This window comes from Grampus griseus (assembly GCF_964374135.1).
Source record: "Grampus griseus genome assembly, chromosome: 8".
Lineage (NCBI taxonomy): Eukaryota > Metazoa > Chordata > Mammalia > Artiodactyla > Delphinidae > Grampus > Grampus griseus.
The window spans coordinates 106,634,422-106,649,849 of NC_139002.1; positions in this window are offsets into that span (position 1 = coordinate 106,634,422).

Below are 15,428 nucleotides of genomic sequence, written 5' to 3' on the forward strand. Positions count from 1 at the left end.
CATTTGAAAAAACTCACTATCTAAACATTCGTATAACTAAACAAAAATTGTGGATCCAAAAACCAATATTACTTAAGTAATAAGTCATGAGCATTAAAAATCATAATCATTCTGTGATGCGTCCCATCCAGTCATCAATCCTATTTTAAAATAAAACTAGAAATATTGGCGAAAGCTATTTGATAAGGAAAAGAAATAACATACACATGCAGGAAGAGAAGACATACAAGCATCAGCTGTGCTGTGGTCATGCGTATAAACCTAGGAAAGCAACCAGAAGTGCGAGTAAATTAACTCTGGAAGTTATGCTACATAAGAAAACAATGTTTACCAACTGTGTCTTATATGAGTATCAGGCAACCAGAAAATGCATGTAAGATGAAAGAGATTTCAAAAGCAATTTTAAAAATCAAATAAGTGAGTATCCATTTACCTGGGACTACAAAACACATGAAAAGACCCTAATAGGAGAAAAAAAAGGAAGGCAAAAAAGCGGAACTTTATTCTGCTCTTGAGGAAGAAGAAACAGAACAAAGAGGACGGGCTAGTGGGCTGGAGCCAAACGTTAAATATTCAGGAAATTCACAAGCCATCTGGCAAATCTCGGAGAGCTTGAAATCGGCCACGTCAGCCACACTGAGAGTATTTACACCACAGGAATCAGCAAGAGCCACGAATCAGGGCTCTCCTTCCTACAGAGCCGGTTTCCTGCACACCATCAAATTTGATAAAGGTCAAAGGGTTTTTACGGGTACTCTTAGCCATGCGATAAATTGTGAAATTCCAAAATTCCAGTGGAAGAGTGTGTGTGCGCCTGTGCACACGTATGCATATACATACATGCATGGGCAAGGGTATGTACACTTGAAAAAAATTAAAGTTAAAAAATTTTGAACTTGTATGTAAACACAGAAAAGTCCGAAAAGAGCTACAAAAAAATATTATCAGTGCTATCTGGGTGGTGAGATTGCAGGTCCTTATATTTTTCTTATGTTTGTTTATTTTTATTTTCCATAACATGTATTGCTTGTATGATGAGAAAACACACATTTTAATTTTTTTCAGGTTTGTTTTAACAAGCTAGAAGAAAATAGAATAGCATTTTTTCCCATCCATGTAAAGGAAACAAATTCTGACTAAAGAAATGGAAACATCTCATTGAAGACAAGATGGAGGGTTTGAATATGTTAAAATAAACAAGCAATTTCAACCTCTCATAATCATATGCATGATAAAATTTTTAAAAGAGCAGCAGCATTGGGAAAATGTGTAATAAACAAATAAAAAGTTAAGCTTCCATGGATATAAGGTATCGGTATAAAATATACAAGATGGATATTCAGTTTCAACTTAATAAGTGATCAGAGACAAAAAAGAAATTAAATTTATATGCCAGAAAATTTAGGTAACACATCGTCACATGGGAAAATGCAAAGCTTCTTCACTAGCAATTAAAGAAATAAAACTCTAAACAATACGAAAGTATTATTATACCCCTGTGAATCCAGCCGAAAGAACCAAAATGATAAGACTCTGTGTTGGAGGAGTTGAGGGAAAAGAGTATCTTTCTCCTGCCTGCCATAATCTGGTTGTGTCTGGCGAGTATTCTGACAGCGCTATTTGTCTTATTGAGTAAAAGAGACCAACTATTTATATCCTTTTACATCACGTTGGAAAACATGTTCTGAGGCAGTGTTTCTGAAGAAAATTTCTGGAACCCTGCCAAACGAGCATGTTTCTACACTGCAGGACTTTTCAGTGCCTTTACACACAAGTGTGTACCACAAATCTCCAAGAGTATTTAGCATTTACCCAATTAATAGGTCCCCAGAACCTTTCTTGTGGTAACTTTACTAACATCCCACAGAGCACTAGGGTACTGGAAATCAGACTGAAAATAAGAGACGTATTTTGTATAAAGATTTTATTTAGAAAAGTGAAAACTTTGAAAGAACCTGAATTTACTCCAGCATAGGAAATGTTGTCCCATTCAGCTGTATTTAGTAAGAAATCTTTTGAGTGGAAGTTGCCCATTGTCTGCCATGCAGACAAGCAGGCTTTTTCAACTTCTTATTGAACTCATTGGGAAAGAGTTGAACAGGACTAGAGCCCTGTGCCTTGTCACTAAAGCCCCATTTCCTCAGTTGCCATTGCTCAGGGGTCCCTGTTTCATTGGGTAAAACCAACCGGACTCCATTATCATCTTGCCCAGAGATGTTATCAAAAATCACATGTCCTGCCGCAGGCAAACCGGAAGGTATACTTAGCACTAGATGTGTACGTAACTTGGTTAACCTTCAGAAAGGGGAAGAAACAGAAGCCTGCTTCCCCATCGATGGTGTCAGCTCAGCCAACTGACCCCTGATTAGATCTTTGTTTGAGTTAGGATCGGAAATTAGCACTGTATAAACTCATTCACGTCTTATTCGGTCTCATATCCTGCTGATTTGTTTGTCTTCAGTTTCCTAGGAAGCATTCCTGTTTGAAAACATCCACATGGAGGGAAAGAGGGAATTCACCCTACTTTGGTCACTGGCAGGGGTGGGGGGTTGAACCAAAGAAATGTAAGTGTAAAACGAGAGCATGGAAGACTCACCCACATATCACATATGTTCACAAGGCAATGGTGGTGAATGCAGCCCAGGGGCCCTGCAGGGACCGAGAGGGTGGAGACCCATGGCTGTGGACAGTGATTCCTCCACTCCACCCCCAGCCCCCACTCCATCTCCCCACCCCGTCCATCCACCCCTCACCCCATCCAACCACTTCCATCCCATGCCTCCCAATTTTCCCACAACATTTAACACACACAAACACACACTTAAAATTTATCTGTCTTCTCAATAGCCTGATCTTGGGGACTCAGGAAGCAAGAGAAAGGTACCAAAGTGGTCATTAGCCAAAAAGGACCCATGTGTTCTGGCGACATTCAAATGACCTTGGTCATCAGGAAGACCTCTTGGGGCAAACCCCAAGCTGAAATGACCCGAGGGCCATCACTCTTCAAACCAAAGACACATCTTTTCGCCTTTATCCCATTCATTCCTCATTCCTTGGTCCAACACATCAGTGCGAAGCCCCTCAGCGAGCATGACCCCAGGACAGGGTACGTTTTATGCTTCCCCTCCTGCCTTCAAAAGTTCACGGTCTAGGACATGGAGAACCTCAAAGACCCACGTCCAGCAAAAATCAAGCCCGCCATCAGCGTGCGTTTAGAGCAACATGGCAAACAAGACCAATGACTTTTATTTCCAGATTTCCAAAGGCAGCCACGAAAGGAGCAGTTTCCACGGCCTGTGGAGGCTCAGCCTTCCCGGCCTGTCGCAGCCACAGGGACTGAGTACGTGTGCCACCAGCCCTGAGGGCTGTCCGTGGGGGCCGTACTCCACGTCTGGTCACCAGCAGAGGTTTGCGAGTTTATCACATTAACTGTGTCTGACCCCCCGAATCCAAATTACAGGCCAAAGCCACAAGATTGTCTCCAACCAGAGGCCTCTTGCTCAAGGCCCTCACGAGCACCAATTCCCCTTAATCAGGACCTAGGGGACGGGCCAGGCACTCTGCAGCAAGGAGACGCTCATTTTTCCAACTTTGCAAGACTCCTCGGCAGTCTCCCTCTAATTTTCCCGTTCGTGTTCTTTTGAGGAGGTTTTGTGCATGGCAAGCCAGAGTCTGGCGGCAAACAGAACAAGAACTGCAACAGCAGAATGCCAAGCTGAGAACCCTGGAGGGCCGCCAGCCTAGGTTCCATCCCAAGAGGTCCCCTGCGAGCTCTGCGTTCACGAGTCCCTCGTTGCCTCGGTCTGCGCCTCCGATCACGAGGTGCTTGAATCTATGAGTTCTGGGTGTTTGCGTGACATCCAAAGAGTTACCTTTGCGGGCAGACACCCTCCCTTCCTGCATCCCACCCTTGCATCAAAACTCAAAGTGAGATTTCCAAACTCTCAAGACTTTCAAAGAGACGGCTTCCCTGGGAGGCCAACCTGGGGTCCCTTTTTCCCCTGAGCTCCTGGGAAGTCCGGGATGGTGGTGGGACGCGACGGATGGTTATAGACTCTAAAGGAAATAACACTTTAGCCCAGCAATGTGGGCGGCCCGCTCTGCGTGAGAAGTGCCCACGGTCGGAGGTAGCCATGCGGTTGACCACACAGCAGGCTTCGTGAAGGGGTTGCACAGCATTTAGGTCTTGCGTGAAGGCCAAGCTGTAATGCACTTAGGGCAGGGGGGACACCACTGCAAAGGAGGCTGAATGCCAAGGGCAGAAATAGGCGAGTGGTGCACATGTGAAGGTTTTATAGGAGGAATGAGAGGTAAGGGAGAAGTTGACTTGGGCAAAGGGGGTCTTGGAATACCAGGCTAGTGACTTGAGAATGTCTTCAGGGGGCCCTGGGGAGCCACTGAGAGTACCTGAGCTTGGAGGAGCATCATGAGATAGAATCCTCAGGCGCGGCCCACAGGGTGAGTGGGAAAGGGGAGCAGTTACATCCAGAGCAGGGTAAGAGTCCTAACTTCAAGCCAGGTGATGATTACAGTGTCGACGAGCATCTTATTCACAATGGTGGTTCCACTCAACGATGCAGCTTTACGGTAAGCCTTGAAGTCAGGTACTGTCAGTCCTCAAACTTTGTTCTCCTTTATTTATTTTTTATTTTTATTTATTTTATTTTTTTTTACATCTTTATTGGAGTATAATTGCTTTACAATGGTGTGCTAGTTTCTGCTTTATAACAAAGTGAATCAGTTATACATATACATATGTTCCCATATCTCTTCCCTCTTGCGTCTCCCTCCCTCCCACCCTCCCTATCCCACCCCTCTAGGTGGTCACAAAGCACCGAGCTGATCTCCCTGTGCTATGCGGCTGCTTCCCACTAGCTATCTATTTTACGTTTGGTAGTGTATATATGTCCATGCCACTCTCTCACTTTGTCCCAGCTCACCCTTCCCCCTCCCTGTATCGTCAAGTCCATTCTCTAGTAGGTCTGTGTCTTTATTCCTGTCTTACCCCTAGGTTCTTCATGACATTTTTTTTCCTTAAATTCCGTATATATGTGTTAGCATACGGTATTTGTCTTTCTCTTTCTGACTTACTTCACTCTGTATGACAGACTCTAGGTCCATCCACCTCATTACAAATAGCTCAATTTCATTTCTTTTTATGGCTGAGTAATATTCCATTGTATATATGTGCCACATCTTCTTTATCCATTCATCCGATGATGGGCACTTAGGATGTTTCCATCTCCGGGCTATTGTAAATAGAGCTGCAATGAACATTTTGGTACATGACTCTTTTTGAATTATGGTTTTCTAGGGTATCTTTAATATTGTGTTGGATTTGCCTCTCCATATAAAATTTAGAATCCGTTTGTCAAAATCTACAAAATAATTTGCTGTGATTTTGATCAGATAGCACTCTATAGACCAAGTTGGGAAGAACTGACATCTGGACAAGATTGAGTCTTCCTATCTGTGAACATGGAATTTATTTATTTTGCTCTTTGATTTTGTTCATCAGAGTTTTGTAGTTCTCCTCAGATAGATCTTGTACAAATTTTGTTAGCTTTATACCTAAGTATGTTATTTGCGGGGGAGGGGGAGTGCTAATGTAAACAATACTGTTTTTCTAATTTCAAATTCTGTTCATTGCTGGTACATAGGTAGGCACGACTGACTCTTGTATATTAACCTTGTATCCTGCAACCTTGCTATATGCCTTTACCTTTTAATGTCCCAACCTGGAAGTTTCACTCATCACTCTTACTCACAGCCTATTGGCTAGGACTGGTCACATGGCCATACAGCAGCAAGGGAGGCTGGGAAATGTAGTCTTTAGGTGAATAGTAGGTGCCTAGTTAAAAATTCCATTTCTGTAGGGAATGGATCTCAGAGGACACAGTGATGCGTGCCCCACAGCCTCCTCCCCCAGCAGTCTCTCCTTGAGTGATTCTGTCTGTACAACGTCTATTTGTGTACAATCCAGGGGTGGGACCCTCTAGGTCTAGCCCCCTTCAAGGTGCCTTTATTTGTCCTAGTAGACAGCAGGCAACTGCTGGATCAGCACACACACATGTGCCTCCCAAGGACCACAGAATTCTCAGAGATAATGTGGTCCAAGTCCACACCGAGGAGAAGACAGCTGCCCCAAGTGCTTCTCATTCATACTCTCAGCCGCAGCCTTGCTGGTCACAGAGCAGAGATCATTGTGCACGTCAGGCTCTATCTGTCGGTTCCCCTTTACATTTCCTCCTGCTTTCAGCCGATGCCCTGCATCTTAGGAGGCAAAGTCTGGGCCTCGTCCACTCCGAAATGGGCACTACCCAGTGACGATCACACTGGCTATGTGTTTACGAGCACTGTTTACTCTGGGACCCATTAAACTCTGCCTTGAAACACCAGCCTCCCACCGCTTTGTCTGCTGGAGTCATGTGAGAGTTGAGGCTCCTCCTGAACTTGCACCAGGGACGCTCCTCCACGATGGGGAGGACCCCATGTGGCTACTGCCTGATGGACCACAGGGGGTCTGGCTCAGGTGTCCCAAGGACAGCAGGGGACCTGGGGGCCTGGAAAATGCCCTTGTATCTTTTGGAGTTGTCTCTGGTTGGATTCTTTTTTCTGGTTTTAAGATAATATTTGTTCATAAGAGGATACAGTATATGGAAAGCACGTGATAGACTACAGAAGGAAGGAGAAAAAAATCATCCCTGTCACCTCCCCAAGGCTCAGCTCTTTCCATTTTGTCACATGTCCTTCAAATCAGCTACGTAAGTCCTACAGTTGAGCTAATGCAGTACTGTACGTTTGTATCTTGCTTTGTTTCATTCTCTGAATATACCGTCCCTCATTATCGGGATGTGAATAATCCATTAATTAGTCCTTAATAATCCCTTGATGATCTACCGTCCCTTTTTATTGGACCTGAGCTTGTTCCTAGGGTGACTCTTGTAAGTTGCATATTTGGCAGGGATGTCATAGGTCTTTGTGCAAGAGCTGCAAATGTCTTCAGTCAAGGTGCCCTCCTCATGCTCGTTTTTGGTCTAACGCAACCGAAACCAATGCTGATGGATTTAAGCAGAAAAGGTAAACCAGATGGAGAAAACAGGCGGGAACAAGGGAGGTAAAGGCAGCATGAATCCCAACCAGACCGTGCTCCGATCCTGTCTCAGGAGGGGCCCATACCGTCCCCAACACCAGACCTGCAGCACGACTGCCATAGCCCCGACCCTGTCACCAGACCCTGTGACCTCAGCCATGGCTACCCCTGAGCCTCGATGCCCTGCCAGTCCCACAGAAGGGATTTTCTACCTCTTCTGATTCTCACCATCACCAGTCCCCAATTCAGCGCATTATCGCCTCTGTGGCGGAGGAGACAAAGCAAAGGGCCACTGCGTGGAAACACTCCAACTCCCTCACCACGCGGGGTGCGGTGATAAGCCTTCTGTTCCAAGGTGAGTCAGCTGCCCTGGGGGCTCTGCAGGCCCAGACCTACCGGTCAAAAGAGAGAAGAATCTTGGACATGCTTCCAGACTTCTCCCCTTCCTCCCTCTCAAGTCTGGAAGCTCTTTTGACAGGTTGAACCCCTTGGGTTACTCATGGGATGTTAAAGGTACGGGTTTATTGGGTAAAGGTCAGAGCTGACACACCCTGGCTGCCTTTCCCGGGGTCTCGAGGACCGCCCCTCCCTCACCCTGCTCTTTACTGCGCATGCCTAATTAGGGCTCGTATCCATCCTATTGAGTTTCTTAACGTCAGGCAAAAAAAGCATTTCTGGTGCATATTTGCTTATGGTTCCATGCTTTAGGACCTCCCTGTGGACGCTGTAGGAGACAAGGTGAAAGAGAGAGGGCAAGAGAAAGACGGGTAAGGCAGGGGGTTTGAAACCACTGAGAAACCCTCGGACACATCCAGGTCTCTTCCTGGGTCCCAGAGAGCAAAAACCCCCAAGACTGACCCTCCACCTGATTGCATAGTAAAGATGATCCCTGTCACACAGAGAAACGGAAACATAAATGTTCAGAACAGCATTCTTCTCACAGTCCAAACACGGAAGCAACCCAGATGGAGACATCAAATGTGGCACCTCCACGCAGTGAATTATAACTCAGCCACAAAAAGGGACGAAGTACTGATGTGTGCTACAAAACACAGACGAACCTTGGAAACATCGTGCTAAATGAAAGAAGACACAAAAGAACCCATATCGGAGGATTCCATCTACAGGAAACATCCAAAGTGGCAAATCCAGAGACACAGAGAACAGATTACTGGGTTCCTGGGGCTGGGGAAGGGCGTGAGGGGGAGAAGAAAAGGGAGTGTCTGTTAACGGGTTTGGGGTTTCTTTGGGGGTGATGAAAATGTTCTAAAATTAAACAGTGGTGATGGTTGCACAACTCTGCAAATATACTGAAAATCACTGACTTACACGCTTTAAGTGGGTGAACTTCATGCTGTGTAAATTATATCTCAATAAAGCTGTTTTAAAAATAGGTGGACGCTGCAATCTCTGGGGGCTTCATAATTCGCCTCTTCCCTTGGGTTTTATAGTCAGAGCCGGAAGTATCCCAGTTCTGCCAGAGCTCATGACGCTGTGGGCCTCGATTTCCTCGTCTGTAAAATGGGGATGAAGTGACGGTCCTCAGAGGCTGCTGTGAAAATGACTTAGTTGCTCTCTGTAAAGATGCTGTGCGGCTGTACAGGAAGAGGTCTGCGGGGTGCGTTCCTAACTTTCCTTTCTGCTCCCACCTTCCAGGTTGCTGCTCCCCCCTCCTCCCCCACTCCCCTGCTTCGCAATCACACCTTCCTTGCCACCATCCCTATCTTTCATCTCCTCTTTCCAAACAGCCTCTTTCTATGACCTTGACACTTATGTGGGAATGTGCTGGTGGGTGGATTCTGAGCTTGGCCTCATCAGCCAGTAAGGGAAAGGCAGAAGGAAGGGGTGGGTGAGGCCAGATTCCTCTTCCCAGAGAGCTACTCTGACCTCACCCTCGTGGCCCCCCAACCCTGCTCTCTGCCCTCTGTGACCCTCAGTGGCTCCCTTCCTGCCGTTGTAATCCCAGTCTGGGAAGCGACAAAGGATCGCGAGACCTATTGTTTTCAATACCTCTAAAAGCACAGAGGAAGCCATACATTCACCCAGGACAAAGCAATAAAAAGAAACTCTCAGATATTTTCCTCTATGTCTGGAAGGGTATCAACTCGGCATAACAACTTTGCTAATCTCACGTTGATTGAACTCATTGGCAGTTACAGAAGCTTTTGATTGAAAAACATGGGGAGACGAGTCGGTTGTGACTTAATGAAGGGGCTCCTTTTCATGCCTACAGTTTCCAGACTTATCGTGAGTCTTGGCTAATAATGGCCTCACTCCCTGGGTGCCTGGATTTACCCACACTAACTCGTTTAGTCTCCGTGAAAACTCTGTGAGGTCAACACCATCCTTACAGGGAATTAATTCCCTGGCGGTCCAGTGGTTAGGACTCCTTGCTTTCACTGCCGAGGACGCGGGTTCAATCCCTGGTCAGGGAACTAAGATCCTGCAAGCCGAAAAACAAAACGAAACAAAAACAAACAAACAAACAAAAACACTATCCTTACAGCCAGCCCTCATATCCATGGGTTCCCCATCGCGGATTCAATCAACCATGGGTCAAAAAATATTCCCAAAAAATTAAAATTCCAGAAAGTTCCAAAAAGCAAAGCTTGAATTTGCCTCCAGATGGCAACTATTACATAGCACTGACAGTGTTGTTGGTATTATACGTAATCTAGAGATGATTTAAAGTATACGGGAGGGGGGCTTCCCTGGTGGCGCAGTGGTCGAGAGTCCGCCTGCTGATGCAGGGGACACGGGTTCGTGCCCCGGTCCGGGAAGATCCCACATGCTGCAGAGCGGCTGGGCCCATGAGCCATGACCGCTGAGCCTGCGCATCCGGAGCCTGTGCTCCGCAACGGGAGAGGCCACAACAGTGAGAGGCCCGCGTACAGCAAAAAATAATTAATTAATTAATTAAAAAAATAAAGTATACGGGAGGATGTGTGTAGGTTATAGGCAGACGCTACACTTTTATAAATAAGGGACTTGAGCACCTTTGGACTGTGGCATCTGAGGGGGTTCTGGAACCAGTCCCCCATGGATACCGAGGATGACTGCATCTCCATTTTCCCCCAGTCTGCTTTAAAGCGTTCAGAGATTCTTTGCTTTTCAGCCAAGTGCATATCCTGCACCTCCTCCTTTCAGGGTTTCGCTTACGCTGTTCAAACATCTAGAACATTCTCTCTTCCCTTTTTGCCTTCCTCATTCTCGGGTGAAGCCTTTCTCTTTACCCCTCCTTAAAATTCTAATTGCAATCGTGCTGCTCGTGATTTTTCCCTGTCTACCTCTGGAAAGGAGTGAACTGGACAGGGATGGGGGTTGCCTGCAGAAGGCACCTGCCGACTTGGCCATGAACTTGCATTAAAGAAGAAAAAAATTTCCAGGCATTATTTCTCAGGTCCCCAGTGGAAAGCCCTAGAAGACAGAGACCATAACTCAGTCATATTTGGGCCCTGTCTCCCTGCCCCGAAATATCTAACAAGGCCTGACACAAAGCAAGACCTTATTTGTTTGCCTAGTTTAAGCTTTAAGACCTGTACCATCTTTCTCCCTCTTCCTACCTGTAGTGAGCTGAATGGTGGCCCCCAAGAGACGTGGTCACCTCCTGACCGCCAGAGCCTGTGAATTCGACCTTATTTGGAAATAAGGTCTTTGCAGATGGAATCAAGTTAAGGATCTTCTTGGATTACCCAGGTGCGCCCTAAATTGCATGACGGGTGTCCTTATAAGAGACAGAAGAGGACAAGACACACAGAGAAGAGACGGTCCTGTGAAGACGGGGGCAGACACTGGAGTGATATGGCCACAAGTCAAGGGACATGGGAGCCCCAGAAGCTGGAAGAGGCAGGAAGGGTTCTCCCCACGATGCTGCAGAGGGAGCAGAGCCCTGCCAACATCTTGATCTTGGACTCTGGCCTCCAGCACTGTGGGAGAATCCTTTTCTGTTGTCTTAAGCCCCCCAGTTTGTGGTTCTCTGTTACAGCAGCCTTGGGAAACTCATACACCACCTGACTCGCCAAAGGCCAAAGAAGGGTTGAGGCTTATGTTGGAGGGAGGAGCTCACCCATCTCACTCCACAGGAGCTCATGGAACATTTTTTTGCCTGTTGGCTGAACTGCCGGCACTAAGGTTGCGTTTTGCCTGGAAGCCTCCCAGCGGATGCTTCCAGCTTCCTCTTTGGGTTAGAAAGTTGATTAGACAACTTGGTCCAAAGGAGCAAAGGAGAATGGATGACCAGAGTCCTGGGGGCACTGGGATGCCCTCCAGACTGGTGGTCCAGAAGCCCTCTCTCCCCAGCAATCTCCAGCTGTAGCTAAATGTTTAAACCAGCCTCCCCCTGCCCTTCCCTCCTTGCAGGGACCCTGAGGGCTGACTGTGCCCTGACCATGGACTGACACCGTCAGCGGCTTCAGTCCATGGCTTCTTGACACTTCTGCCTCTTTGCTTCTGCCAGTGTCACTGACCCGCACGTTTGGTCAGTTTCACTTGTGATCGCCTCCCCCTTTTGTGAACAGGGCAACAGGCCCTGGCCCCCCCCCCTTGCCATCCAGAGGCCTGGGCAGGGCCTCAGGCTGTCCCCTTCCCTTGACGCCCCAGAAATCCTTCCTTTTGTTTCTGACCCTCATCCTTGCCTTGACACTTGTGCCCTTAATTAATGCTCTTCCTTTTTTAATCAACCTTTTTACTCCGTTTGCATGTTGAGAAGGAAGAAGGGAAGATGAACGTGGTTAAACTTTTTTTTTTTTAATGCGTGTTCTAGGATTTAAACCTCACGTCCACAGACAGCTCAGGAGAAGTCACCAAATAAAAGTGAATTTATAGACTATAAAGCCATTTTTAAATCCTCTTTCTGAATATAAACTGAAATGTTTAATTAATTCCACATACAGCATGCATCACACGGCCTTCTTTCCGCACAAGAACAAATACACGAATAACGCTTCACACACATTACCGTAATTACTCGTCTCCACAGCCTTAGAAGACACACAGTCATACCCGCTTTTCCAGATGGGAGAGAGATTTGTCCAAGGTTGCATGACAGTTACAGAAGCTTTTGATTGCCCTACTGGCAGATGTAGGTCTGTGTGTGATACTCTTGTGCATCCTCACAAATACGCTTGCAAACTTCCTGGCATCTTGAAAAGTGGTTTGGTTTTGCATGAATCCTTGAAAAGTAGATTATTATCCTGATCCTCAGAAAAAGACACCTCAGGATTTAAAAAAATAGTATAGGCAGCTTTATGGACGTTTCCTATGCGCTAAGGACGTCATGGATTCCGTTTCCCAGTTTCACAGGGTATTGCACTGAGCCACCTACTGATGTGGAATAATCAGAAAAAGGAGAAGAAAGCCATCAGCCGGCTGCAGCTCCTCCTTTTCGCTGTCACTGCTGGGAAGGCAGAATGGTCATCGGTCCGTTTCGGTCACGTTCCTGAGATGGACAGTCGCCCTACTGAGATACCAGCGGGGCCTGAGCACCCTTCCTGCCTGTCTTTACAAATGAGTGTGTCATTACTCCAGCAGTACTTCTACTTATTACGTAAAAGAGCAACCTCTATCTGCGCACCAGGAGTGGGCAGGTCCGGCGCACCCTGGGAGGTCCGCACGCGCTCCGAAGCTGGGGAGTGCTCGTCTCCTCTGAGCTTTACGGTAAGCGCGGCGCGCAGAGCGACCACGTGGCGGCTGAACCCAGGCCGGGCGGGAATGCGCGGAATGCGCGGCGCGGCTCCCGAGCCGAGGCTCAGGTTCCCGCGGCGCGCGCGCTCTCGCCTCCCCTCTCTCCCCAGCGGGGCCGCACCCCAGTACCCAGCCCCGTGTCCTCGGACTCCCAGGGCAGGCGATCCTAGCTCGAGCACCCCGGCGGGGCGTGGGGACAGAGCGCGGCCTATCGGGCCCCTAGCACCCCGCACGCCCAGAACTACCCAGCGGGTCCAAACCCGTGTCCCGCCACCAGCCCTGACAGCGCGAGGCCGAGGGACCCCAGGGAAGGCGTGCAGGGCGTTAAGTACGCAACCCCTCTCCCCGCACCTGGAACCTTACCCCGACCCCCACAGCAAGAGTCGAGAACCCTGTAACTCATTGACTGCCCGCAACTAAGACCCCGGTCGTCCCCGCACCCATCCCCAAGGCCAATTCGAAGGATGGAAACGTTTTCGGGCATTTCAAAGGTGCAAAAAAGCGGGCTGGAACGCACGAGGACTCGGGGTCCTCCCCGCAGGCACTCTCCGGAAAAGGGCGAGGATGGGGGCTGCGGGGGGGGGGCAGTGACAAGTCCTGGAGGCGACGGAGCGGGTGCAGCGGGACCCAACGAGGGTCTTAGCGAGGGTCCTCCTCGCGGAAGGTTTCCGAGGCCCCGCGGGCCTCCGCAGCGGCGCCCCGGTCCCGGGGCAGAGGTGGGGGGGCGGGGGGATCTGCTCAGCCACTGGTAGGCTTGGCCACGGGAGACGCGGGAGGGGTATGGCCTCCTAGGTCATTATCCCCACCTCCCGCCCGATTCCTTCGCCTTGATTGGAGGTGGTTATCTAATGAGCCTGGGCGCCCACTCCGCGACCCTTAGTTAGAGACCGCGCAGGGGCCTGGGCCAAGAGGCCAGGCAATTCCTAGTGGACTTTCATATTGCTCAGGGCAGCAGGCGATGCGTTCTGAGGGGCGGAGGTCAAGGAGTTAGAATCTTCTTTCATCCCCAAGAGTGCACCTTCTCCCTTGGGATTCCAGCGGCGTTGCGGGAGCCAGCACCCTCCCCCGCCCACCCCCGCACACACACCTGTTGGGGTTTGCTTTCATCTCCCGCGCACACCTAGCCCACGGCCTTAAGAGCTGGGGGATGGGTGTCCCACCCTCGCAACCTGCCCGACCCAAGACTGGTGCGCGGGGGTCTGTGTGTGGCTGAAATTAATTGATCAGAGGCGGAAACGCACGTCCGGGGTTTGGGGCGGTGGGAGATGCGGCTGCCCCTGTTCCCAGCGTGTGAGTGTCCCGGGTGGGCCCGGGGCCAGAGTTTGCTCGGGCTCGTTCCCCAGCTTTCGGGGGCCGGGGATCCGCGCCGGGTAGCCGGGGCGGAGCTACCTCAGTACGTGGACCGCCACACGCCCCCCGAAAGCGAGCAGTGTGGGGGAAGTGGAGCCTGAGCGCCCCCGGAACCCCGCGGTCCGCATTCGGAAGCGTTTTCCAGAACGACTTAAGGGCTTAACAATGGAAAACTCGCGTAGCTGGAGCCAAGTCCTTTCAAGTCGCCGCCAGGTATGCGGCTGCAGGTGACCCCACCTGCATGCGCGCGCCCGCCCGCCGCCCAGTCCTCTCGGGGTAGGGCGGGTGCCGGAGGTCGAAGCCCGTGGAAGGTCTCCAATGGGCCCCGCACCCCCTCCCCAAAGCCCGCGGCCGGGCGGCGCGCAGCCGCGGTGCGTCCCGAGGTCGGCGCCGCGGCGCGCGGGTTCCTGAATGAACGCGCTCCCTTCCCCCGCCTTGAATGAAGGTTCCCACAGCCAGGGACGGTGGCAAACGCTCCTGCCGCGGAATTCGCCCTCTCGGGGCCGGCGATCCTCCCCGGCCGCGGTCACCTCGGCGGGGGACGAGGGGGCGAGGAAAGTGGGAAGGTGATATAAGTTACTTTTGGATTTTCTTTCCAACCAGAGTGGTCTCCTTTCCCATTGGGCCACTGGCCCCTTGTTCCACAGGGTCCCCAAGAAATAGCGCAGAGCACTTTAAATGAGCCCAGAACGTGCAGTTCCTGCTTCGCGGTGGGTATTTTAAAGGCCTTGCAAAATTAAAACTTAAACAGTAAAGTTTTTAAAAGTTGCTTTTCTCTCTGAAAAAAATAATTAAAATCAAAACTCTTTCCCCGCTCTCCTGGAAGCAGCCGCTCTCAAGGGCCCCGAGGCTGTTGGCCCGCTCTGAGTCCCCGGTGAACGCAGATCTGGGCTCCCTGGGGTGGGGGCTGGGCGGCTAGCGCTCCCCGCCGGGCCCCAAATTCCAGCGCCTCCCCCGCGGGTTCCTGGACGGCTCTTCACGCTCGCCGGCCGGGCTTGCACTTTTGCGCCCGTCCCTGAGCGGGGAAATCAACGGAGTTCCTCGTCGAGATCTGCCCGGTCCGCCTAGTAACAGCGCCGCGCCCCCATTGGCTCATGCTAATTCCAGTTTCCTCTGTCTTTCTCCCGGGTTAGGGGGAAGCTCCCTCCTGGACCCAGAACCCGTTCTGCCGGAGTGGGCGATGCTCTTTATGACCCGATGCCCCTCGCCGTCGCCAGCCTGCCTCGGGCCGGGCCCGGGCGCACGCGGGGCTCGGGTCCCCTAACCCCCCGGGACAGAAGCAGCCCGGTGGTAGCACGCAGCC